A 26,723-nucleotide genomic window follows, 5' to 3' on the forward strand; every position below is an offset into this window, starting at 1 on the left:
CTTTTTTTAAATATTCATTTATGCCTCAGCAAGTATCTTTTTAACAACATGAATCATGTGTAATGTTCTTTTTTGTATGCAAGCAATGAGAAAATATCCTCAGGCAACTTGTTTTCCAAAATAATCAGCTCAGGCATCCTCCACCTGGAAAAATACTGTTGTGCTGCTGTGGCATGAAACAGAGTGAATCGTGGAATATGACTGATGTGAGTGAGTGTACCAGAAAATGTTTTTGTTTCAGACATTATACCTGTTCTCAAATCTAATCCCAGTTTTAGTGGTTTAGTTACTCAAGGGCAGACATCAAACACCTGCTCTGTCCACTCTCCTTCACAGCCAACAGCATTAATTTTCCAAATAAGTCAGCACATCTCTATTTATTCTTTAATTGATTGGTAATACTAGGTACTAATTGAAACTGTAAAATGAAATTTGCAGATTTGATTGTCTGTTCAGAGTTCAGAGCACTTCAGTGATCAGAGCTATCAGTCTTGTAAATGGTGTAAGCAAATGCAAAACAAAATAGAGGAGAAAAATCAGTGCTGAAAAATGAGCTCTCTCTCTATGCTTACTTCCTATTCAGGTTATAATACAGGCAAGAGCTAAATCCATCTGGAAGAAGAAAACAAAACAAAGTCAAGGTGAAAACCTTGCACCCTCAACAAGGTTGCAATTGACACCAAGCTGAGTGGTGCACTCTGTACAACAGAAGGAAAGGATGCCATCCAGAGGGGTGTAGATGAGTTTGAGAAGTGGGCCCATGTAACATAATGAGTCTCAAAAAGTCTAAGTGCACAGTGTTGCACCTAAGTTGGGGCAACCCCAAACATGAGGACAGACTTGGAGTAGAACTCATTGAGAGCAGCCCTGCAGAGGACAACTTGGGGGCTCTGATGGACAAAAAGCTTGACATATGACCACTTGCAGTCAAGAAGGTCAACTACAGCCTGGGCTGCATCAACAGAGGAATGGCCAGCAGCTCAAGGGAGGTGATTGTCCCCTTCTGTTCTACCCTCGTGAAGCCCCACCTGGAATGCTGCATTCAGCTCTGGGGCCCCCAGCACAAGAAGGATGTGGAACTGTTAGAGGAGGTCCAAAGGAAGGCCACAAAGATGATTGGAGGGGTGGAGCACCTCTCCTGTGAAGAAAGTCTGAGAGAGCTGGGGACATTCAGCCTGAAGAAGAGAAGACTCCAGAGTGACCTCACTGCAGTATTTCAGTACTTAAAGGCATTTATAAAAAAGATGGAGAGCAAATTTTTGCATGGGCAGATAATGATAGGACAAGGGGAATTGATTTTAAACTAAAAGAGTGGCGATTTCGATTAGATGTTAGGAGGAAATTCTTCACTCAGTGTGGAGAAGCACTGGAATAGGTAGTCCACAGAAGCTGTGGATGCCCCATCCCTGGAGGTGTTCAAGACCAGGTTGGACAAGTCCCTGGGAACCTGATCTAGCGGGTGACATCCCTGACCATGGCAGGGGTGTTCAAACTAGATGGTCTTCTATAAGAACAAAATCTTTCCAACTTCATTTCTGAGGTGGCGATTCATCCTGAGAAGAGCAACAGATTAAATACTGTCACAGTACAACCCATGACAGACATCTTGAAAACAAGTTAGAATTGATTTCCAGACTGAGACATAGATATAATTTGGAGAAAATATTATGGAAATATGTATTCAGTAAGAGGCGAGCAGCACAGAATGTTAACCATCATTAGTTCTTGTGCTAGACATTTCAGATTCCCTCTCTCTCCTGAGGACCACAGTTAATGGAAGAAAAATTTTGCCTTCATCCAAACTAACAGTATAACCATGGAAGCAATTCAAGTAATAAGAAAATAAGGTGACAATAAAGTTTAACTTCTGTTTTGTTAGCTGTCCTGTAACATGAATCCCGAGCTGTAAACAAGGGTGGTTTTTTAAGGGTCCAGCCAGGCCTTGCAATATAATTCTGTTTTGAGACACATGTACCTAAAGAATTCTACACCACTCTGTACAGCACTGACTTTATAAAAGTCTGTGCAAAATGGAGATACTGAAAAAATAGCAGTCAGTGTAAGGACAGGGAGTCTTTCCCCTTTAATGAAGTTATTTCATTCTTCTTGCTTCTTATCCACTTTAATTCTAATTTTCCATTTTCTATGCACTTTGGCCCTCAGTTCATCCAGTCCTCCTCAGACTCCACGCATTTTTTTTCCATTCTTCTTATGTATCCTTTCTGCTGTGTGATTTTTTCACACACTTTTCTTCTTGCATCAACTATTCTCCACAGCCTCAGCCAGATCCCGATCCTTACTAGTCATCAGAACATACCCAGGGTGAAAAGTAAGATTCCTTCTGATTTTGTCTATTTTAGGAAGTACACTGAGCAAAGAAGCACCATCTGAGATTTAAGACAGAGCTTCAATTCAATTCAAGGGCAAAGCCTACATAAAGAACATTACAGAGAGTTTTACTGTACCACATTGATTACATGCACTTATACCTCTGCAGCTGCAACTCCCAAGTTTAAATTCACAAGACAGTGTAACGGTTTAATTTTATAAAAATCTATATTCTCTTTGATTATCGTACTAAATTTCGCTGTGTGAACCAGCATAATTTTCTGATGTAGAGTATATGAGTAGTAGCAGTATAGAGTGTTACAGAAGCTGTATAGAGTATTAAAATGCACACTTCCAAATAAATGTAAATGTGAAATACATTTATTGTCCATGAAGCAGGAGCATGAGGTTATGCCTTGCAGAGGTGCATCCCTCTCATATTTCTCTGAGGTCACTTCAGATACATGTTTGTGTTGGCTCTGGCTGGGATGGAGTTAATTTTCCCTGCAGCAGCCCACATCAGATTTTGCTGACAAAGATTGTACTGGGTGTCCCTGGCAAGGTTTTGGCAGCAAAGTGGCTGCAGGGGCAGCCTCTGTGAGAAGAGGCCAGAAAGCACCAAAAATTAAACAAACACAACAAATGAAGACCATTTTTCCCAAGTCAAATCTGTATTCCCCATGATGGTAATTGTTGATTTACCTTCCTTTCTTTATCTTGCCCATTTTTTTTCTTTTTTCCTTTTTTTCTAGCCCCATGGGGGTGTGGAAAGTGCTGGGCAAGAACTCAGTGTCTAGCCAGGTTCAACACCTCACAAACATTAATTCAGTTTAGACAAAATTAAAGCATGTTATTAAATGTCTGAGTGATAAAAGTGAAAGACATAATTCAGCATTAGTAGTGTTAATTAATGATCACGGCAAAAAGATGAAGAAGTCCTAACAATAATGTTGGAAGTTTTCACTGCTGCTGGACTGTTCACTATTAGAGCCAAAGGAATAACTAACAAATTAAACACAAAGTTTTTATAGTCTTTTCCAATAACTCATGATTCACTCTTTTGCAAGGACAATTCTGTCACATCAACAGCTTGACTTTCTCAAATTAAAACAATATTTTGGAGTACAAAATACACTTTACAAGGTAGAAGTTCCAAAATTAAATTCAGTTTGGGATTCCTAAAAGCAGGTTTTCTAAATGTGAAAAAGGACAACATTCATTGTGTTCTACCATAGGAGGATACCTTGTCCTGTGAGGCCTGTTTTCTATCTGGGCCAGGCGTTATGGAGAAATCATCTCTCCCAAATCCATAGTAATCCATAGTAATCCATAGTAATATGTTTCTTATAATTCACAGTGCAAACCTTAGTCAGAGCAAAACCACACTACATAATGCAGAATACACTGCTTCAGGGAGTATGGCTGATAAGGTAGAAAGAGACTCAAACTACTACTAGGTTGGCAATGAGCTAAGGAAAATTGCCTATGAATATTTTCTTAAACTAATTTGAATTTAAATATTTTATTTTTTTAATTGAAAAGATTTATTTTGCTTTATACTGGATCAGACCCAGCATATGTTTTCTTATTACATATTGAATTAATTCAAATACAAATTACATTTATTACATCATAAATTCATTCCTAATATTAGAAAGTACCAAAATCAAGATTTTTCAGAGAGGCGAGGAACAGATTTTTTCCTTAATCATTTACTGTCAATAAAATCTCAGTAGAAAACATCTGACCAGCTCTTGTAATTTGGTGTATAATTTGGTGCAGTTTAGTATTCTATGAATTTAGAGACTAAACTACCTTATCTGTTTTTGATTAATATTTTATTAATATTAATATTAATAAAATATTAATGTTAATATTTTGATTAATATTTTCTATGTCCAGCTTCACATCACTAACACCATACTGGAAAAGAATGCCAGTTTCCCTCAAGCACACCAGTTTACCTATGAAAATACTGTCCTACTCAGTTCTGTAAAAATGATTTAGGTCAAAGGAGGAAGCAGTCACCTGAACTGGGAAGGGAAAATGTCCACCAGGAAGCAGGTAATAGAAAAGGGCATGATGTGTGTTCTCATTTAATCAGATTAGATGGGTTAGTCCATCTGACCACCCCAAACTTCATTAAGTTCTGCATTTTGAAGACCAAACATAAATAAAACATAAAGGGACTCAAGAGAAGTTACCACAGTGCACAAAGAAGGTACATGTGGCCTGGGCCACAACAGGGATGTAAAAATGGGATTTTAGAAAGGTAGCAGAGATTAAATATTTCCCTTTGTGAAATCTGTTTGCTGGTAAATATATGTCCCTTGTCAATATGCATTTGACCATAGCCATGCACTTTTTGTGGTGAAACAGAAAGGTAAGACGTTATTCATCTATTACACATGAATGCTCCTCAAGTGTTTTGAAAAAGCTTAAACTGATTTCCCAGTTCAGGCCTTGGAATTCCATGTCTGACACAGGCATTAAGTAACACAGAAAGAGGAAGCTTACTTTATTTTTCATCTAATTTGAATATTTGTTTTAAAATGCGTCTTTTCAGTTCAGGAGAAGGAAAGATGTTGGGTGCATTTCAAATGTGCTTACTAAAAACACAAATGGAAATGGAATTTAATAAAAATCCACCTTCCACCAATAATGAAGCCATCAAGAACATAACACTAACACAAAGAAATAGGGTCCCATTATGCAAATGCATTACAGAAAATTTTAATAGATAGAAATCCCTCTGTCTCAGTCTAAGTAATTAAAATATACTGTATATAATTAAAATTAATGTAATTAAAACAGTCTCAGCACCAAGTTCAATTATGTCACTCAAATGTTGCCTCTAGACACACCAAAAATGGCATGTCAGTAATAAGAAGATAATCTCTATATTCATTTAAATTTATAAATAGCTGGGACCAAAAGAGGGGGAAAGGGTTAAAAAAAAAAAAAAAAAAAAAAAGTGTTTTTTCCTCTAAACTATGGTTTACTCATTTGTGTAATCTTACAGGGATCTCTGTTTTAATGCATATACTAAAAATAACTGGCAAATTAACCACCTGATAGGGCAAAACCCAACAATTTAATCCTCTGACATAATTCTGTATCATTAGTAAAGAAAATAAAACATAATTCCAAGAATTAGTCCTGCGAGAAAGACTAAGCTAGCTACCAGATTAAAGGATCCCAACTGATATCACAGCTATATAAGCATCTTGCCTTTAGGAAAAACGACTAACACAGTGAAGGTGGCAAACAGAAAGTTTATGCGGGCAAGCGGGGGGGGGCACGAGTGGGAAAACAATCAGACAATCTGTTGTTTTACAACATAAACAGTGGGCTAATAAGATATAAAAAGGTATGGTGGCAATTACAGATTGCCAAAAAAAGACAATTACATTTGTCTTTTCAAAGACAATGATAAATGGATAATCCTGGTCTTAATAAAATCTTGATAATATCTTAATAAAATATTCCTGAAGTGGTTTCTGTATATCAGCATTGCAAATGTGTTCTTTGAAGTATAAAAAGTTTCTGAGATTGGAAAGTGATGCTGTAAGAATGTCTAAGTTTTTCCACAAATAATGGTGATCCTGAAGGTCACGATACAAGTCCTGATCCTGAAATCATCTTTCAAATAGGATAGAAGTTAGGTAAATGGGCTCTCAGCAGCCATGAAAGACTGTAGCTTGTTAGCCCACTTGAACACCACCAGTCCCCCAGCGCCAAGGTCCCATACTTAGAGTATAGCAATAATTTTTAACATTTCCAGTCCTTTACATATGCAAAGCATTTAAAGGCATTTTCTTGGCAAGTGTGCAGCAATAATATCACTTTCCACCCATCTTTGAGGCTACTCTCTAATACCTTCTATCTACAAGATTACTGGAAATGGATTAATGGGATAAGGCTAAACCTTATCAACACTAAAACAATATTTTAGCTTAGCTGTGCTGCCCTCTTGTCGTGATAAGATGAATACATTCCTGAGTGTGAAATGAAGCAATTTCACAGGAGAGCTCATCATTTCACAGCTATTCTGCCTCATGTTTTATATCTGGAAATTATCTTAAATTGTTAATGTAGCCTAGTAATAACAAAAGATCCAAGTTTCACAGAGCAATAGAAATGCTACATGTGGCATTTGTGGTCTTTTTTTAGCTCTAAGCACATATTCATGTCCATGTTTGGTTTTGTATGTTTGTTTGTTTTGTTTTGTTTTGTTTTCTTGAAAAAAAAAAAAAAGTGGGGACAAAGAAAGAAATGAAGCAACAGGATACAGGATATTTATATAACTTAAATGTTTTTGAATGGCTAAACCTGTTAAATTTCACTATGACCTTAAAGAATAGGGTCAGGAAATCTCAGATTCGTTATCATTTATTTTGGAGAGCTTAAAGAGGGGATGTTGCAGGCTTATCTCTACACTGAGTTGTGGTGTGGGAGCTGAGGAATCATTGACCATTGTAATGTCAGTCTGGGCATGGTTAATCAAGCCAGCTGAAAGTGATTATTGCAGATTAAATATTACAGATTGCAAAACTGTAAAACTGCTAGCAGAGAATGGATATTGTTGGTTAAATGGTTGATCAAAATGGAAGGAAACAAAGTGTGGTTTTGTGCAGTTCGTCACTTGTTCTAGTATGAATTATAAATTTATTAAAGACACAAATGGTTGAAGAGAAATGATTCTCACTAAATCAGAATGTGATATCACCCTGGAATATACTGCTACTAAGCTAGAGAGCAGCTTTGGAATTCAATACCATCTTGACAAATAGTGGAAACAGACTGAGAAAGGAACAGTGCAAGGAAAAGTGCACATATATAGAATAATCAATTGCATGACATGGGATCAGGAATGATTGCCTAGACAGCAGTTCTGCAGAAAGGAATGCAGTTTATAATGGATTACAAGAGGAATATAAGTCAACATTGTTGAAAAAAATAAAAATAAAAGGCAAGCATATACACTAGAGCAAACAAGCATGGGAACAACCTGCCTAGTGCGTGATTTTATTTTTTTATTTTTATTTTTACTTTTATTATTTTAAATTTTATTTTTATTTATCTTTATTTTGATGCAAAACACATTGTTTTGTGTTTGTGAACTGTATTTTAAGCTCTATGAATTTGTGTGGAAAAAATATATATATATTTTAATCCTTTTAAATCACAACAGGTAAAATAAAAATATAGCATGAAGGTATAATATGTAGATTATTTTCTGGCTTACCAGCATCAATGAATTTGTTCACAAAATCTCCTTTAAAAATATTATAGATAACATGTCTAACATAGGAAAATATTTTCCTCATCTTCCACATCCGATTAAATTTACATAGTTAGATATTTTAAAAATCATTTTCCTGATGCAGTTTAAATAAAATTATTTAAGAGGCCAAGAAATAAAATATAAACAGTAATTGAGATTGTCCTCTCCCAGACATTTTGAGGAGTAAATTTTCAAAGTATTATTTCATTTTAATTAGAAATGTGTAAGATATAGATTAGTTTATAATGTGTAAAGTAAAGATTAGTTCAAAAGAGGAAAAGAGTTGTCATCCATAACACAATTTCTGTTATTATTTCCTGATAATAGGAAATGTGTGGGGAAATACAAAGGTTTTTTACCACTAACAGAGACCGATTAAAAAGCATAAGAGAATCTCATTTCTTCTTTATCTACAATTTGTCTTGGAAACAATAACAGAAATAAATGTCTACTTTCTTCTATGGAAATGACAGTTTCTTTACTATTAAAAGAGTCAATCAAAGGCAACATAATTTTAGTTCTTAAAAGTAGTTGTTGAGGCAACCATTTCAAATGCTAAATCTAAACTGCCATAAAGCACAGGTGGTTTATGGACATTCAGTTCTTCAGTTCAGCAAAACACTGTTGCTAATAGAGGCTGAAATATGTTGATGGTAAGCAAAATATATTTCTTCTACAACCTTGATTGTTCATCATCATAATCTACAAACATGAATTGTGTGAACTGCACAGAACAGAGTGAACCCAGAGGAGCATCAGCCAATTATCATTATGTTTAATGTGTATTTATTTAATTGATATGGTAGTGAAAATACTTAGAAGCAATAAATCACAAGCTAAGTTGTTATTTCTGAAAATCTATGAACAGAAGGAATTAAAGTGGGAAAACAGTTCCCAAAATATGAACCAATCTGTTGGTAGTATGCAGTTGCTAAAGCAAACTCAGAATTCTGTTTGTCCATGAGGTGTGCTCATTATAATATAGTAATAATGGTTTAAATAGGTAATTGTTCACAGTGTGGCTTTTCCTTAGACCAACTTATGCCCATACATGCTGAGTATGAAAGAGAGAGAAATAAGGCACAAAAATAGTCTCTTTTTATCCAGAAATGGTTACATTCTCAGAATTACCATTTAAGACAAATCAGCAATACACTCATCTTTTACAGAATGAAAGGTAAGGTATGTCTCCTGTCATACAGAAGACAGGTCTGACCATCCTAGCCCAAAAACGAATATGTCAGAAGCAATGGAGTAAAACTCATTCATTGAAATGGTCTTGAATATGAAAAGACTGTTCCGTAGAGTTCAGCACCAAGACTTTATGTGCAATAGCACCTTCACATGAACAAGTAGGTTCAGAATAGACAAGCAGCTCTGAGCCCAGGTTTAGGCAATATCTTGGTTTATAGACATCTCATAGCAGAGACATTATCTCTTCTATGACATTGCTTACGCTTTGTGACATTGTCTACACTTGAGCTTCCTGAAGTTTCAACAGCACAATTTAAAACTCGTGCCAGATGGAAGATGAACAGACTTGCTGTAATTAGCTACATGGGAAAGAGACCTAAAATGAAACTTGGCACACAACCTGGCCCTGCAATTGCAAGATATCAGCTCACAAATCAGAGACTTACAAGTGCAAACTGGTGACAGAACAGATCCATCTATGTGCTGGTATCCAGGAAAGCAAATTTCACAGCAGATTCCTCCAAGAAGGAATCTTACTTACAAAGCAGAATCATAAAATCATTGAACATGTTGGAAAGAACCTCAAAATATCATCTGGTAGAACCTTTTGTGGAAAAGGATGCTAAAATTAGATTATCTGCCTTGTCCATTTGCACCTTGAAAACTCCATTGATGGGGACTTCCAGAGGAGGTTCTCCTCTTCTTCCAGAAAGCAAAAGATAAACTGCTCATTTCTGGCTGTAGGGATAAACTAGACAGACTTCACTAGCTGAGTGCAGCCTGGTATAGCCTCTGGTCATGTATTGTCTGGAAGATGAATCAACAGAGAAGCATATTCCTCTTCCCTACAAATTGGGGATGGTAAGGCAGGGCCACAGCTTTATTCAGGTTCAGATTCTGCAGCTGCCTGCCTTAGTGGTTTGTATCTTTTGGTTTCTCAAAGGATAATAATGACTTCCTCCTACAATGTATACAAAGTGTAAGTCACTTATCTCTGTCTCCATCCAACACACCAGATGTATTTCTTAGCAGAAAACAGAGAGCGAGTTCTCTCCTACACTTAGTTATGGGCTGAAAGTTATTTAACTGTATTCTCTGTAAATTTTCTGTAAATATCTGTTGCCATTTTAAAAGATCTGTGTTCCTGTTTTCTCAATAAAGCAAATTAATATGAAAAAGTCATGAGCAATTTGCTCAAAAGACATGGGTATCTGAAAGACTTGATTATTACTTGAGGTAAAATAGACAGTCAAACCAACACAGCCCAGTCCAGTCACTGGTTGTAAACCATATAATCTCATTCAACAGGATCCACCTTAATCCCATTGAGACCTTCAGCCCAACAAAGAGTATTGGAAGGTTGCTCTGGAATGTCACTTTGTATGATTTCATGACATCACATCTGAAGGTCGATATGCAATTTCATATATGAAAGACCTAAGGAACTATCTAAGGAGCTTTGTTTTGAAACTCTGCCATTATTACAGTGGGCTTTCCAAGGACATTATTTCATAGAGCTGGTAAATGTGTATGTTAGTTAGTAAAGACTGTATTTCAATACTGCTTTCCAATTCATTAACTTCCCTTCCCTAGTGTTGAGATAATTACCTCCTAGTTGTATCCCTAGAGTGGTGCCTAAGGCAGAAACGATGCAGAGTCACCTGAAAAAATCACTGAGGTTAATTCCCCTTGGTGTCCTGAGAATAGAGACACATACCCATTTAATCAAAAGGCCATAGGAAAGAAAAGATAATGTAATAGCTGAAGTAATATTCCTTCACCTGATTGAATGGTAGAGGAAGAATCTATTAAATTGCTTTACACAATATTTTCCTTATTAAAGAAAAAATAACATGAAAACACTTTTTACTCTCAATGAATAAAACTCATATTTGTTCTATTTGTGAGAAGATAAATACTTTCTAAGTGTCTCTATCAATATAAGTTCCTAAAATAAAATATGCTACCTCGTTAATGTACAATATGTAATAACTTTCTTACTAAGTACATTTTTCCAGAGATACAGGGGGTTAAAAGGTCATATCAGGTCATAATTCTGTTGTTTGGAATGATATGTAAAGACACTTCCTAGGTCTGAGTCACCAGTACACTGAGTCACTTTTTTCCCTAGTCTTGTACTTGCTAAGACAGGTATTCTCAGATCTGTTTATTCCAGCACAAGGACTTTACTGACAAAACAATTGCTACCTATTTGAATGAAGCACAGACAAAAAGATTATACTGCAAGAGAGATGGAGTAGGAAGATCTTGTATGAAATTTCTCTCCTACAAATAGCTGCTATTTTTGCTACTGACTTCACTGCACTAAAATTTTACTATAAATCTCTTAGTGTTATTTCTACCAAGTGATCTTCCTTCATTACCTAAATTGCTGACTAAGATGTTCAGGAAAATAACAGTGATACTTAGATAAAACATATATTTTATGAAAGACTTTAACATCAGGAGACCTGAAGATCATTTAATATTTCTAAAGGGGTAAACTGTGTTATACTAGATACTTTATCAAACCTGATCATTATTAATCTAGCAGTACCTTCAACAGTTTCCATGAACCTCATTCAGTCTTGTGGGATAGGCTTCTTAACACCAATCTGCCACTCCTTAAGATGTCTTTTAAAGGCTATTATCTAGCCTCTCTGGAACAATCCCCTCAATGGTTGTGTTTATATATTGCCCTCCAGATGACAGCAAAGGTCAATTCCCTATCATCTCATTAAAGGTGTATTTAATTTAGTCTCTTTTCTCTACACAAGTAACAAAGCCCTGATTAATCAGCTATATAGGATGAGCAAACACACTGCTTCACTTAATTAAAAAATAAATTCCTCTTGAGGGATCATTACTGTAGTGAGCTGCTACAAGCTTTTGTTAAATAGGTGTTTCTTCGAGGACACAACTAGAGGTAGACTATTGGGAACTTGGTATCAATAAAATCAGAAATTTGTTCAGACATTCAATTAGAGCACTACACATGTTCATCCTCTAAAAAGAGGTGGATATAGAAAAGTCAAGGGTATTTGGAAGAACCCAGAGAATTGCACTACTATATTTGGTACAGTCTACATCTGGTACACTTTTTAAATTGAATCATGTGAGTTCAGTATTTGGAAGAAGATGCAAAAAGTATTGCTTCACATGGTGCATACTTCTTTGTGGAAATACTTTCAGTCTTCTGAAACTTCAAATGAAATAATCAAAACGATAGAGATGCAGATGTTAATAACATCACAATATAAAAATGGACGAAAATTGTTCAAAGTATTTTCTTCTCAGTTTCCTACCATCTAAAAAAAAAAAAAAAAAAAATTAGAAGCAAGCAGTTTTACACAAAAGAAATCAACAATAGCAAATGTGTTAAATTTTCATATGCAGTATGATAAGAACATGTTCCTGGCCTGGCTGCAAGTCCCACTTGCTTTTTATACCCAGACCGTGTGGTATGAGGTGCCAGGACTCTAATCTGGAGGTATGCCCACCATTTCCACAAAAGCATCACTCAGCTAAAAATCACTGTATCTTCTACATACAAACCATGGTGTACTGCTAGAGGCAGGTATGTCTGCTTTTTTACTCCCTGACAATTAATCTTTGCACTGAACAAATGAAGAGAGTAACATGAAGTCATCCCTGATCATTTACTGACCTCCTCATCCTGCATGTTGTAGGACAGAAGAAAATAACTCTTTGGTGTGATTCTCTTCAATTTAATGGCCATAGCAGCCATCCAAAACAATCATATCATCCCTCATCAAATAACATGTAGTACAGTAGGTCTACACTAAGTGTAGTGTCTTTATTTCCTATTACAAAAGGGAGTTGAGATTTCCTCTAAAGACAGCTTCAGGGTCATTACAGTTTGGTTTTTCACCTTTCAGAATCAAAGATTAGAATAGCTCAGTCCAAAATCTTGCACTCTGGGTCTGAAACCAGGCATTCAAGTGGGAGTAGATACTTTATGCATTGCACTGAGGATTCTTCTCTGCTACATATCATATTCCCATGATGCAGAAATGCAGAAGAGATCTTCCCTGTAACATAATTGTTAACATGGGGATTCTTATTTATTTTCTCAGCTACAATGCATGTAAAGCAAATAGACCATAGCAATACCATTACACACATTCCTGCACTAACTTAGAGACAATCAATATCAATTATCAAATCCTCAACAGGAGAGAAAGGCTGTGAAATTGCCCATAAAACAAATTTACAAAGTCATCCCAATACCTTCCATATCCTGTTCCGAAAATTATGCATAAATAATTATTTCAGTCCTGCCCAGAGACTGGACAAGAGACAACAGGCACAAACTGAAACATAAGTTCCAGCTGAATATGAGAAAACTTTACTGTGAGGGTGACAGAGCACTGGAACAGGTTATCCAGAGAGGGTGTGGAGTCACCATAGCTGGAGATATTCAAAAAACATCTGGAGGCAATGATATGCAACCTGCTCTAGGTGACCTTGTTTGAGTAAGGGGGTTGGACTAGATCCCCAGAGGTCCCTTCCAACCTCAGCCATTGTGTGCTTCTGTGATTTCAAAGGTACTTTTATTTCATTACTATATCATGGATTATTCATGATAGTAGTGATGATGGCTATACCGTCCTATGTTTCATGGAAATCAGGAAAATTAATAGGATTCATGATTCAATGAATGTCCCTGTTTTATAATTGAATCTACTCTTTGGAGCAGAGTCATTCTCTAGCATTTGTTTCTCATGCTCCGTAATAGACCAGTGCCTTATATTCAAATAAAAGCTGTGTTCAATCTGTTATCCAAAAACTGAAATATCTAATATTCCTACCCTACAGGAATTCTTCACTGATAAGCTTGTAACTTCCTTTAGGAATTTAGCTCCTAGGTATTTGAACACTCACACAGAGTTTGTTGTCTTCTCTGTCTCTTGCGTAAAACCCACTAAATAGTATTTAAGTTTTCCTACAAACATCCAGGCTCTCTTGTAAGTTTTTCCTCTCCTGGTCCTTCATAAAACGGAACCACAAAGAATTTAGCTTTTCAGTTTATGGGACAAGTAATAATTATCTAGATTTCCAAAGGACTGATGGATCATTATCCAGATGTTTCTGCTTCTGTGTTGGACCACTTTTAGAAACTAGGAAGAGAGGGAAGGGGAAATTTGTACTTTTAATATAGGTAGCTTAAACGTCAATCATGTCTAAATACTTGGCATATTTGTTTGATAAATGCCTTTTGTTTGACATATGACAACATATGATATATGTTTGATATATTGGCATATACCTGTTTGATATTTCACATCCAGGGGACAGGATAGAGCCCAACATTAGTCCGTAGGCAGGCAGGCATTACCCTGTGGTCCTTCAGAAGGTAACACCAGACATGGAGAAGGCTGAGGTACTCAACAACTTCTTTGCCTCAGCCTTCACTGAGAGTCAGGCTTCCCACATCTCATTTCCCTGAATCTGTAGATGAGGGCTGGGGGGAGCAAAGTCCATCCCACTGTAAGCAAAGAGCAAAGTCGAGATCATCTGATGAAATCAAACAGGTACAAGTCTATGGAGCCCAATGACCTGCACCCCAGAGGGAACTGGCTGATGACCAGTCCAGAGAGAACTGGCTGATGTAGTTGCCAAGCCTCTCTCCATCATATTTGAAAACTCATGGCAGTCAGGTGAAGTCCCTGGTGACTGGAAAAAGGGAAATATCACTCCCATTTTTAAAAGGGGTAGAAAGGAGGACCCAGGGAACTACAGACCAGTGAGTCTTACCTCTGTGCCTGGGAAGATCATGGAACAGATCCTCCAGGAATCAATGTCAAGATAAATGCAAGACAAGGAGGTGATCTGAGACAGCCAACATGTCTTTGCAAAGGGCAAATCATACCTGACCAGCCTGTTGGCTTTCTGTAATGGAGTGACTGCATCAATTTACAAGGAAGACCAAACAATGTAATCTACCTGCACTTCTGCAGGACCTTTGACACAGTCCAACATGACATCCTGATCTCCCAATTGGAGAGAGAGATTTGAAGGGTGAACTGTTCAGTTGATAAGGAATTGGCCTGAAAGCAGCAGCCAGGAAGTGGTGGTCAGTAGCTGTATATCCAGGTGGAGGCCAGTGACGAGTGGTGTCTCCCAGGGACCAATACTGTTTAACAATTGTATCAACAACATAGACAAAGTGCACCCTCAGGAAGATCACAGTTGACACCAAGCTGAGTGGTACACTTAATGAAACAGAAGGAAAGGATGCCATCCAGAGGGGTGTAGATGAGTCTGAGAAGTGGGCCCATGTGAACATAATGAGTCTCAAAAAGTCTAAGTGCACAGTGTTGCACCTAAGTTGGGGCAACCCCAAACATGAGGGCAGACTTGGAGAAGAACTCATTGAGAGCAGCCCTGCAGAGGACAACTTGGGGGCTCTGGACAAAAAGCTTGACATGAGCCAGCAGCATACACTTGAAGCCAAGATCAACTACAGACTGGGCTGCATCAACAGAGGAATGGCCAGCAGCTCAAGGGAGGTGATTGTCTCCTTCTGTTCTACCCTCGTGAAGCCCCACCTGGAATGCTACATTCAGCTCTGGGGCCCCCAGCACAAGAAGGATGTGGAACTGTTAGAGGAGGTCCAAAGGAAGGCCACAAAGATGATTGGAGGGCTGGAGCACCTCTCCTGTGAAGAAAAGCTGGGGATTTTCAGCCTAAAGAAAAGGCTCCAGAGAGGGCTTACAAAAAAGAAGGAGTGCAAATGATGGCCGGGCCCAGAGAGTTGTGGTGAATGGAGTCAAATCCAGTTGGAGGCCGGTCACTAGTGGAGTCCCCCAGGGCTCGGTACTGGGACCAGTCCTCTTTAACATCTTCATCGATGATCTGGACGAGGGGATTGAGTGCGCCCTCAGGAAGTTTGCAGACAACACCAAGTTAGGTGCGTGTGTCGATCTGCTTGAGGGTAGGAAGGCTCTGCAGGAGGATCTGGATAGGCTGGACCGATGGGCCAAGGCCAACGGTATGAAGTTCAACAAGGCCAAGTGCCGGGTCCTGCACCTGGGGCACAACAACCCCAAACAGCGCTACAGGCTGGGAGATGCGTGGTTAGAAAGCTGCCTGGCAGAGAAGGACCTGGGAGTATTGGTTGACAGTCGGCTGAATATGAGCCAGCAGTGTGCTCAGGTGGCTAAGAAGGCCAGCAGCATCCTGGCTTGCATAAGAAACAGCGTGGCCAGCAGGTCCAGGGAAGTGATTGTCCCGCTGTATTCGGCTCTGGTGAGGCTGCACCTCGAGTACTGCATTCAGTTTTGGGCCCATGGAGGTGTTCAAGCGAGTCCAGAGAAGGGCTACGAAGCTGGTGAGGGGTCTGGAGAACAAGTCTTACGAGGAGCGGCTGAGGGAGCTGGGACTGTTTAGCCTGGAGAAGAGGAGGCTCAGGGGTGACCTTACTGCACTCTACGGGTACCTGAAAGGAGGCTGTAGCGAGGTGGCGGTTGGCCTATTCTCCCACGTGCCTGGTGACAGGACGAGGGGGAATGGGCTAAAGTTGCACCGGTGGAGGTTAGGTTAGATATTAGGAAGAACTTCTTTACCGAAAGGGTTGTTAGTCACTGGAATAGGCTGCCCAGGGAAGTGGTTGAGTCACCATCCCTGGAGGTCTTTAAAAGATGTTTAGATGTAGAGCTTAGGGATATGGTTTAGTGGAAGATTTGTTAGCGTTAGGTAGGAGGTTGGACTTGGTGATCTTGGAGGTCTCTTCCGACCTAGACTATTCTGTGATTCTGTGATTCTGTGAAATTTTTGCATGGGCAGATAATGATAGCACAAGGGGAACTGATTTTAAACCAAAAGAGTGGCAATTTTGATTAGATGTTAGGAGGAAATTCTTAACTCCTAACACTGGAACAGGTTGCCCAGAGTAGCTGTGGATGCCCCATCCCTGGAAGTGTTCAAGACTGGTTTGGACAAAGACCTCAGAACCTGATCTAGTACAGCATCCCTGCCTATGGCAGAGGGGTTGGAACTAGATAATCTTTAATTTCCCTTCAACCCAAGTTGTTCTATGATTCTATGAAAAAGCCCAGTAACTCAGATTCCTGACAGCTGAAGTTTTTTCCTGCCTAACAGGAAGTACAGTGCACTTTAGACACCAAATATAACATGGTTGTAAGCTGTTTAAGATACTATTTCCTGTCTCTAAGAGAAATTCAAAGGATTTGGATCTCCATCACTTTATTATGTCGGGGGTCTTTAGCATCTTTAGCAGAAAGATGCTGGAATGAGCATGTTTCAAGACTCAACATGTTACAGTCTTTCCCGTCTACAATTTTCCAAGATGATTATGCCTATCACACCTAGACATCATCTAATACTGTACATTCTGTGTTTGTCCACAGGAAGTACAAAGACATCTATCATTTCGCAAGGCTTTACCAACTTGAAAGCGTCATGTTTGTACTTTTGAACATTCAATATATTTTTTCACCATTTGGTTCTTTAAAAGTCTCATCCTTAATCCTTTATCTCTAATTTAGACAACTAATTGCTTCAGACAAAATGCATTATTCCCTTTCATATTTCCCTATATGCTAAATACTGATAAGTAACCTCCATTTATCAATGGTATTCAGCTTTACATTAATTATATTTCAAGAAACATGAAAATAATTGTGCAGTAGCCCTCTTTAGTGATGCACAAATGAACTACATACTGAATATGAACCAAATACAAAGAATTTAACTGAAACCAAATGAAATATTGAATCCTTAGTGAAGATGAAAATAATGCATTCAAATTAATTCAGGCATTTTTTAATAATATCATTTTTACTACAGCTTATGCTCTGAACAATCACTCTCTTTGAACTGTGGCAACTGGGATTAAAGATTAGGATGTATGGAACCTACCCGAATCTTTCTGAATAGCCACAATTATCTTATGATTTGTAACACTGTGCTCCTGCTCTTGAATGTTAATATCAGGCACTGCTTTTATTATGAAAATAACAAATTTACTAATGCTTTTTAGAACATTATTTCAGCTGTTTTTATGTGCCAAGTTGTAGTGACTACAAATACAGCATAAAATTAAGGATAAAATATGTTCTAATCTAACTGTAATTAGGATAGAAATTAAAGGAAATGGGTTAGTATAGCAAAAAATAATAATAGTAAAACTATTACCCCAGATATATGACAAACCTTAAGCCTTGAAGCTTAACAAGCAATGTGAAAGCAAGTCAAACAGTCTGAGCTAGATGCTAATAGATAACCACCTGTGTCCTCCCAGTACCCTGGAAGGTCTCATTAACCACATGAGGCCATGGATCTTGGCTTCTTTTCGACATAAGTAAATTTAGGAGTATGAAAAACTATGACAGTGTAGGAATTTCATGTTAATGAACCCTCCATTCCATATTATACTCTCTATTATAAATAAATAATTTAATAATTTAATTTAATAAAAATAAATAAATCTGTAAGAAAAGCTTTTAAAAATAATAATAATAAAAATTAAAAACTAAATCCTGCTGACAAGTTTTCTTCTCCAACAACTCCACTTGTGTTTTCTGTTTTCCATATGCAAATATTCCTGGTACAGATAACAGCCAACACACGTCACAGAAAAGTAGGATCTTGTTATAAGGCAACTTTTGAAAGATATCTAGTACTTTTATTTATTGTTTACAGATCAGAAAATCAGTTCTGAGAAGATTTCAGGAAGCTAACTAATAAAATTGCATGGAGCCTTCTCAAACAGGCTGTTTTCCACTGTTGAATCATCCACTGCCAGCTTCTGTGTTGAAAAATATTAAAGTTCTTGTAGCTCTGGATTGAGTTGAACATCCCAGATTAGACTGGGATTAGACTGGGAACCACATCATTCAGAGCACTGAATGTCATCCTGAATTTTCAGTTATTTTATCCCAGATTGGTAATAGAAAAAATTCAGGGTGTTGCAAGCCCATCCTTCTTGTAGATTTGTCAGTAATAAGGCATCTTAAAACTAAACCTAGTGAGATGAAGCTGCTGGTCATCCAGGTCTAGAAAGTACTCTAGCCTTTCTTCAGAGATGGTTCTGAGTTGTATCCAAGTCTCTCTAGACAAGCCAAGATCTTACTCTGACCCATCAACAATAGTTTTGAAGAATTTTCCATTTAATTCTGTTAATTAAATGAGTCTTACATTGCACGTCTTGAAGAGAAGGTGGAAAAATCAAGAGTAGATTACCTAAGGAATGAGTCAGAGTAATGGTTCAACATCTCACAATAGCTGCCTTTGACTTCAGCATTTCTGTTAGATTCAATAAGAATTATATATATATATATATATATATGCAATGCTGCTGTACATAGAAAAATTGAAATGAAGACACTAGCAACCATGTAGGAAGACAGCCTAGCAGGTAATAACTGGCATGAACTTTCCAAAGATAAGTATTTGCTGTCCAGAGATGCACATCCATAGCAACAGTTCTATGAACACATGTATACTCAAATCACTTGCCCATATTGCTCCTAGTCCAAAGCAAGTGATCATAGACACAGGGTCACATCTCAGCAAAGAAAAACAAATTTCAAAAAGCTATAAACCCCTTCAGTTTCATTATGGCCAGAAAGAATATGGATTCCGACTTACTCGGTTTCACCTTCAGATCTCAGATAGACAAAGGTTGAGAATTGTTGACCTAAGAAGAAGGCAGATATAAAAGAAATAAGAAAAGGATTACAGTTGAATACATCTACATTTTATACATTTTCCCATTATCCTGTGAATGGAATATATATTACCACATACCCATTGCTGGTTTTTCATACACCTTGTTGAAAATGTAATAGTGAGAGTACTGAAGACAGGTACAGTGCAATACAGGTTAAATCAAGTAACATTTAACATAGCAACAAGTATATATACTACAGAAAGAAATGAAAGTGTGTATATCTTCCAAACAACACTTTGCAAATATGATTACTATTTAAGACAATACTAACTACAGGTTGTTTCTGAACAGTATATTGACAGACTGGGTGAAAGAGTGCCATATTGGAGTGAGCAGAAAAATGCACTGCTAAGAAAGCATAGCCTTTAATAACGGGATGCACAGAAATAATTAGGGATTAGAAGTGGTTATCTCATGAGATTTTCTAAACTACTGCACTGTAATGGCAATTAGGTACTAAGTCTCCTCCTACATTATTATTAGGTACTACAGCATCACGATTCTGGTGCAAATTTCCTGCATTTTATGCACACCGTTTTTGTCAGAGCAAATAAAATAACTTGTTGAAGCTGGTCTGGCAGCATTAACTTTTTCTTCCATTATTCCACACAGTTTTACAGAAAGTCACTGCTCCAGAGATTTGAGAAGCTTCTTATGGCTACTGAGTACTGCCTTCCTAATAGTGTTGGGACTGAAAACACATGATGCTTGTGCTTCATCTCTTTCTGTTCCAGGGTGTTTTTGTTACCATTTTAAGAACACGAGCTCTTCTCTTAGAAGTCACCTGGGACCTCAGCTGAATACATCTCTGACCGTGCCTGGAAATGCTGCAGCCAGGCAGCTCTCAAAGGATAAAGTTCATGAAGGCCAGAGAGAGAAAACATGCTTAGTTAAAAGGGTTAGTGATGCATTCAACTTTCAGAAATACCTGATCACTATCAGAATACAGGCAAAACTGTATTCTTCAAGAAAGCTTTCCCACTATAAACAGCTTGGGGAAGACCTAGCAAGGAATAAAAATTAAGAAAAGAAGGCAACCTGGGCATTGATTCTCTACTGGGAAAAGAAAAAGAGCAGATGATTCAACTGAAGTGTATTAATGACTCCACAGAGCAGATCTAAATTACTTAAGGAGCGCTTAGACATTATAGTAATAAGCACTACAGGAAACACTAATGCAGATATATAAAATATTAAATAATTTAATTTATTTCTAATACTTGCTTTTACCCTGTTACTTTATTCCAGCCTTTCTATCTCATTCAGGGCAAGCACAAATGTAACAGCATCTTCCAACAAAAATAGTATTCAGAAAGCTGTACAACCCTTTCTTCTGTTTTACTCCTTTCATATTAACTCCACTATATCCAGCTATACAGTAAATCTCATCACAATCTCTCCTCTCAACTATCAGAATTGTGGTATTACTTGTAATCTAAGTTAATGTTAAATATGCAAATGCTTTATCATTGAGGGATAAAAAATAAATCCTGGATATATCAGCAACAAGTACCTCACCAGGAAAAACACCGCATCACTATGCTATGACTGCAGCCTGCACTCAGGATATTTAGCTCCACCCAGAAAACTATCTGTTTACATCCCCTTGTACTGACTTCAACACCCAATGTGCAAGTGTGCTTAGCATTCTTCAGATCCCTATCTCTCATCTTAATTTTTAAAGCGCTTGAAGGTCTCTATAAAACCTCTGTATGATAAGATTCTATACAGACTACATATTCTCTTTGTAAGCATCTATATAGAGATAATATGGATGCCAAGATACCTATTTTAAGGTTAGAAAAGAAAGCAGATTTTAGGCCTGAGAGGAAAAATAATAATAATAATAAAAAAATAATAAAATAGGTATGAAAGAGATTATGAAAGAGAAAGACTTATTTTTGAGTAGTGAAGAAGCTGGTAATCTTTAATCAGAGAAAAAATAAGTGAGATGCTGAACCTTTCAAAGATCTAATAGTGTTTAATGAGATTTAAAAGATAAATCTGGGAGCTAAAGTAGCAGTTATCAAGCTAGTATTTGTCATTTGACTCAATAAGAAAAAAAAAAAAAAAAGTATTTCAGGGCCTATACATTAAAGCTGTGTCTTAATTTATTTTCAGATAACTTGTTTATTTGTTTTAATAACTATATAAAATTAACTAGAGTAAAAACAGTTTAAGCTCTAAAAAAAGGAGTGATAAAATGGAAATACAGAATAACATAAGCTAATAATAATGTTTCTTTCTTGTGATTATTGAAATCAATAAAAAATAAAGACTTTTTAACTCTTTCAGATCTTCATTGTTTTGTAAAAAGCATGACACATCAGATAACATCTTATTTTTGTATTCATTCTGTTGATAAATTTTATTTCTTAATGTTGGTCATTAACAGCTCTGGCCTTGGAGAGACCCTGAGATGACTCCTGAGATGCAATGAAGAGGCTCAAAGGCAGCCAGGCCTGCTCACTCCCCTGTGCTCTCCTTGTGCAGGGAGGGCTTCCAGCACACTGCCCCTGTGTGGCTGCAGCAAACTGTCACCAGTCTGTCCCCTGTCTGCTCTCTCTGGTTCCATGTGCTTGCTTTAGCATCACCTACAAAGAAAGCATCCTGTCTTTTAACATGCAAAGGGCACTGTAGCTTCTTATCTAAACATTATTTATCTGGGTATATTCATTTTGCTTTTTGTTTGCTAGTTTTTTGTTTTCTTGCTTTCTTGTTTTTGTTTTTGTTTTGTTTTGTTTTTGGTTGGTTGGTTGTTTTTTTGTTGTTGTTTTTTTTTTTTTTTTTTGGTTTGAGGGTTTGTTTTGGTTTTATTTGTTTGGTTTGTTGGTTGGTTGGTTTTCCATGTAATTGCTGGATTTTTGCACTTGCTTCAGAAAAAGTAAATGTTCAAGTAGCTTATCTCTTCTTTTCCTTATGAAACACTTGATTCAGTGGCATACTGTAGTACTGTGTCCATTTCTGGGCCCTGCAGAGCAAGAGTGACATGGACTTACTGGAGAGAGTCCAACAGAGGGTCAACAAAGATGTCCAGTGGACTTGAGCCCTCCCCTGTGAGGAGAGACTGAGAGAGCTGGGCCTGTTCAGCCTGGAGAAGAGGAGGTTTGGGGGGGGGTTTCATCAAGGTCTATAAATACCTGAAGGGAAGGTGTAAAGAGATTGGAGCCAGGCTCTTTTCAGTGGTGCCCAGTGACAGGACAAAAGGCAATGGGCACAAACTAGAGCACAGGAGGTTCCTTCTAAACATCAGAAAGCACTTCTTCACTGCACTGGCACAGGTTGCTCAGAGAGGCTGTGGAGTCTCCCTCCTTGGACATCTTCAAAAGCCACCTGGATGTAGTCCTGGGCACCCTGCTGTGGGTGTCCCTGCTGGAGCAGGTGCCTCCAGAGACCTTCCTACCTTTAAAATTCTGTGATGCTGTGACAGATGTGAATATTTGACACCAGGTCATGAATCACCCCTTTGCCTCAAATGGAATTCTGACTTTATTCCAGTGTTGCAAGGTTTGTTTGAACCAAACCCTGGACAAATAAGATAGTTGCGTAAGTCCCCACAAGGCCTGTGTGAAACCTCAGTAGCCCTGAGGAACCTGGAGCTCATCTCCTTCAAATTGCCAGTGCAGCAGGTACTCAGCTGATATACTGCAGGGACATTAGCCCCTGTCATTCTCCAAAACTATGGAAACCCATGATACCTAAAGACCAACAGGCACTAATTCATTACACTTACCCTCTGGGTTTTGCTTCAGTGTGTCACAACCTCCACTAAAGTAACAAGTTGTATTTAGCAAATACACTGTTTTACTCTAAAAGGACATAACTCTAGGGTAGGGGAGATAAAACTTGCTTTGGATTTTAATTAGTTTTCTCTTTAGTTCTGGGCCCTGCAGCCACATCCACACAAAACCACAGGTACTTCAGACTGCAATTTTACATGCTATCATCTTGCTGTTCTCACTTCTGAGAAAAAGTTGTGTTTCAAAAACATCATTATTTTAGGATGGTAAGACAAGAAGAGGTGCCATTTCTAGGGAAAACATAAAAGAAACAACTTGACAATAAAAAGTAAATTCTTTTAAGGCAATCCTTTAAGGTCATAGTAATTATAGAAATATGTTCTGAGCCCCCACCCTTCAGCTATATATGTAGTTGTTATAAACTACTGTAAAAGCCTTTTTGCAGAGCCAGAATTAACAACACAATCTGGACATGTTCCATTGATTAATTTATTTTTCATGAAGGACTACTGGATATATTTGGCTTAGAGTTGTTGCTGGTTTTAGTATTTTCCAGGATGGAGGCATAACCAAGATTCCTATGACCTTTACAGAACAAATGTAATAGTGAGATTAAGAGTCCTTAACCCACATGCATCTATCTATCTGTCTGTCCATCAGATTGACAAAGAGATCCACTCTGGATTCAGTGGGTAAAATACCTGAGTAAACAAGAACATATATATATATGTATAAACAAGAATATACATATGCATGTAAATACAATAAATACATACAAACACAATTTTTCCTGTGTGTTTTGTCATAACTACAGGGATGACTTGCAAAATGATATAAAAAGATGTACCTGTTAGAGTAAATGTAAAAAATTACCTGCTGTTTCTGACGTGCAGACTTCAGCTTGCCTGGCACAGGCTTGAAGTGATTATGCTTACAGATAATCAATTTTATTCACCATAAAGGAACATGGAGTTTGCAGAATCTGTAAAATTGAAATCTATCTGCATTATATTTTACCTAACTTTAAAGCAAAATGAAGCAAGATAGGCATTTTTAGGAAGGCACTATACAACTGCCCCTTCCTTTAAACTGCATTATCAAACTTAAAAAATAAAACACCAAAACAAAAAGAAACAAAACAAAACAAAACAAAACAAAACAAAACAAAAAAAGTGTGCATGGCAGCCTACCACAGCAGTTTTGCTGGCTAAAGGAAATAAACTGTGAAACCAGCAGTTCTGAAAAGGTGAAAGAAAGACGGATATGGCCTAACTGAGCCAACTGCAACTGTGCCAGGGAAACTAAAGAGCTCCTTGAACTCCGCATAAGGAGATAGCCAGAGAACTGTCAGTCCCTGTTGACAGAAGACAAGTAAAAAGCACGTAAACAAAGAGCAGCATTGAATGGTGAGAGGGAAAGGACAAGTTCCTTCCTTCAGGTATTATCTCAGAAAAATAATGGGAAAATTTTTCATGGCATGAGTAAAGCAAACACCTGTCCTTCTTGTAGAGATGGAGCAGTAGCTGTGACCAAAATCATCTCTAGACTATTTTTCAGATTTGGAAAAAGTGATTTTAGAAAATTCTGCACCCTGTATTGACATTAGTAATTGAAGTGGGAAGAGAATTTATATGAAGTTTTCTGATAGAATCTAATTATTTCAGAGCTATAGTCAGTTAATTGGTATCAGATCCTATCATGAAACAAGATGTTATGAGTGTGACTTTTCTGCTGGTATGTATAGATAAGTAATCATTAAGTACTAACATTACTGAGTAACATACTATAGCTTTGGTATGACCAGATACATTCATTTATGTCTAGAATTGGTGTTCTTTGTAGCAGTCATTAAGTTTTTGCCTTAATAAAAGCTGTACAATCTTCCCAGAGACTTGGTAATTCTGTGCACTAAGAGTCATGGGGCTTAACCCTGGGACTGCTGTTCAGGAAATTCTGACAGGCTTGTGCTATTTGGTACTCTTTACTTTGTCCTTAGAGTAGCTAATCGATTACAGAATCACAGCTGCAATAAACAAAGAAGGATGAGGTGAATTCCTGATAGTTTTTCACTCTGTTAATCTATTTTTATTTTTATATTTTGGTCTGGGACACTCCAAAATGAAGAAGGATCCATAATCCTGACTGATATCCTGAAAACATCTATTTCAAGTGTTTCCCCAAAAATTTATTTAGAAGAGATAGATTGAATGGGTATCAGGTTTAGTCATAGAAAAGTAACCCATCTGCAATACAAGACTCCAAAATGTTTTGTAGTTGTAGTCTGGTACACATACAAATTTTCTGTAAGGAGAATTCAATGTTGTTATTCAGTTTATGGTTGACTGGCATTTATACAGCAGATTTTTATTGCTGGTGATGAGGAGTAACATGAGTTTAAAACTTGATGTAACTAAAAGGACTGACCTGAAGTGGTCATTGATCTGCTATGATCTCAGTGTTGATTTATTAATACTTGTATTTAAGAATATTTGCTCGCATCTGGATATGCTTTGAAGAGAAAGCATAATCTTGTAAGAGTGATGTCAATCACTTGGAAGGCTCAGAATTAAAGATTTTGTAGATAAAAGTGAGTCATTCATGTTAGGATGTCTATGTTTTCACAGTTCACTTCAGGCCAAAAAGCTGTACCTGCAAATATTCTGGAGCACTTCTTGGGTCACAGGAGAAAGGAATGAGTGCCTGTTTGTGAATCCCAGAAGTGCTCCTGGAAGAGCTCTGGGATCTCAAAGGATAAAGTCTTTGTCTGGTTTTCACATCCTGAAGAAAAAAAAAGCTTATTTTCCACTAGTTCTTCCTTTGCTGCAAACTAGCAGTGTCACTATGCTTCTGATGTTTCTGCAATACTTTGAGTTTTCCCTTCAAAGATTTTATGTAGGCAATTAGGGCAAATGTGAATTTCTGCCACCTCACAGCTTCTGAGGCACTTTCTGAGACATGAAAAAAGCTGAGATTGAAAGCTGGCTTGTGCAATCCCCACCAGTACCTCAAAGATGTTGTCAAGCTCATTCCGCTATAAAAATACATATACGTCCTCACTCAAAATACATAAACAAACAAACAAACAAATAAAAATTATTTAGACCTGGACATCTAATCATCATTGAATGGCTGTAAATGCACAATAACTCTAAACTTAAATTTTGCCTCATGTTCTTCCACACAGGACTCGACTTTTAGATATGGAGACTTTCATACACTTAACATCAGTATATGGCATGCTCCATTTGAAGGAGACGTGCGCTAATGAATAATACAGTGACAGCACACAATGCCTTCACCTCCAGATTCCACAACATTTTTGTTCGTAAGAGCTGCAACACCCCATTCTCTCCACATCACACAGGAGGCACCATCTGTTGTGACACAAGTGAGCGATGAGCTTCCCATGTGTTGTTTTCATCAATAGCGTGGCACTTAGAATAGTTATTTTTTCAAT

The 26,723-nt window shown here is 37.5% G+C and overlaps 1 long non-coding RNA gene across 1 annotated transcript; it reads left to right on the forward strand.

The window, feature by feature from the left end:
* Positions 1 to 873: 873 nt before the first annotated feature.
* LOC118166937 lies at positions 874 to 20,678 on the forward strand. The gene is made up of 3 exons (XR_004750823.1): positions 874 to 1,073; positions 4,438 to 4,441; positions 20,669 to 20,678. It is a non-coding gene; the product is annotated as an uncharacterized LOC118166937 (long non-coding RNA).
* Positions 20,679 to 26,723: the final 6,045 nt, after the last annotated feature.

Source organism: Oxyura jamaicensis, chromosome 4 (genome assembly GCF_011077185.1).
Source record: "Oxyura jamaicensis isolate SHBP4307 breed ruddy duck chromosome 4, BPBGC_Ojam_1.0, whole genome shotgun sequence".
Taxonomy (NCBI): Eukaryota; Metazoa; Chordata; class Aves; order Anseriformes; family Anatidae; genus Oxyura; species Oxyura jamaicensis.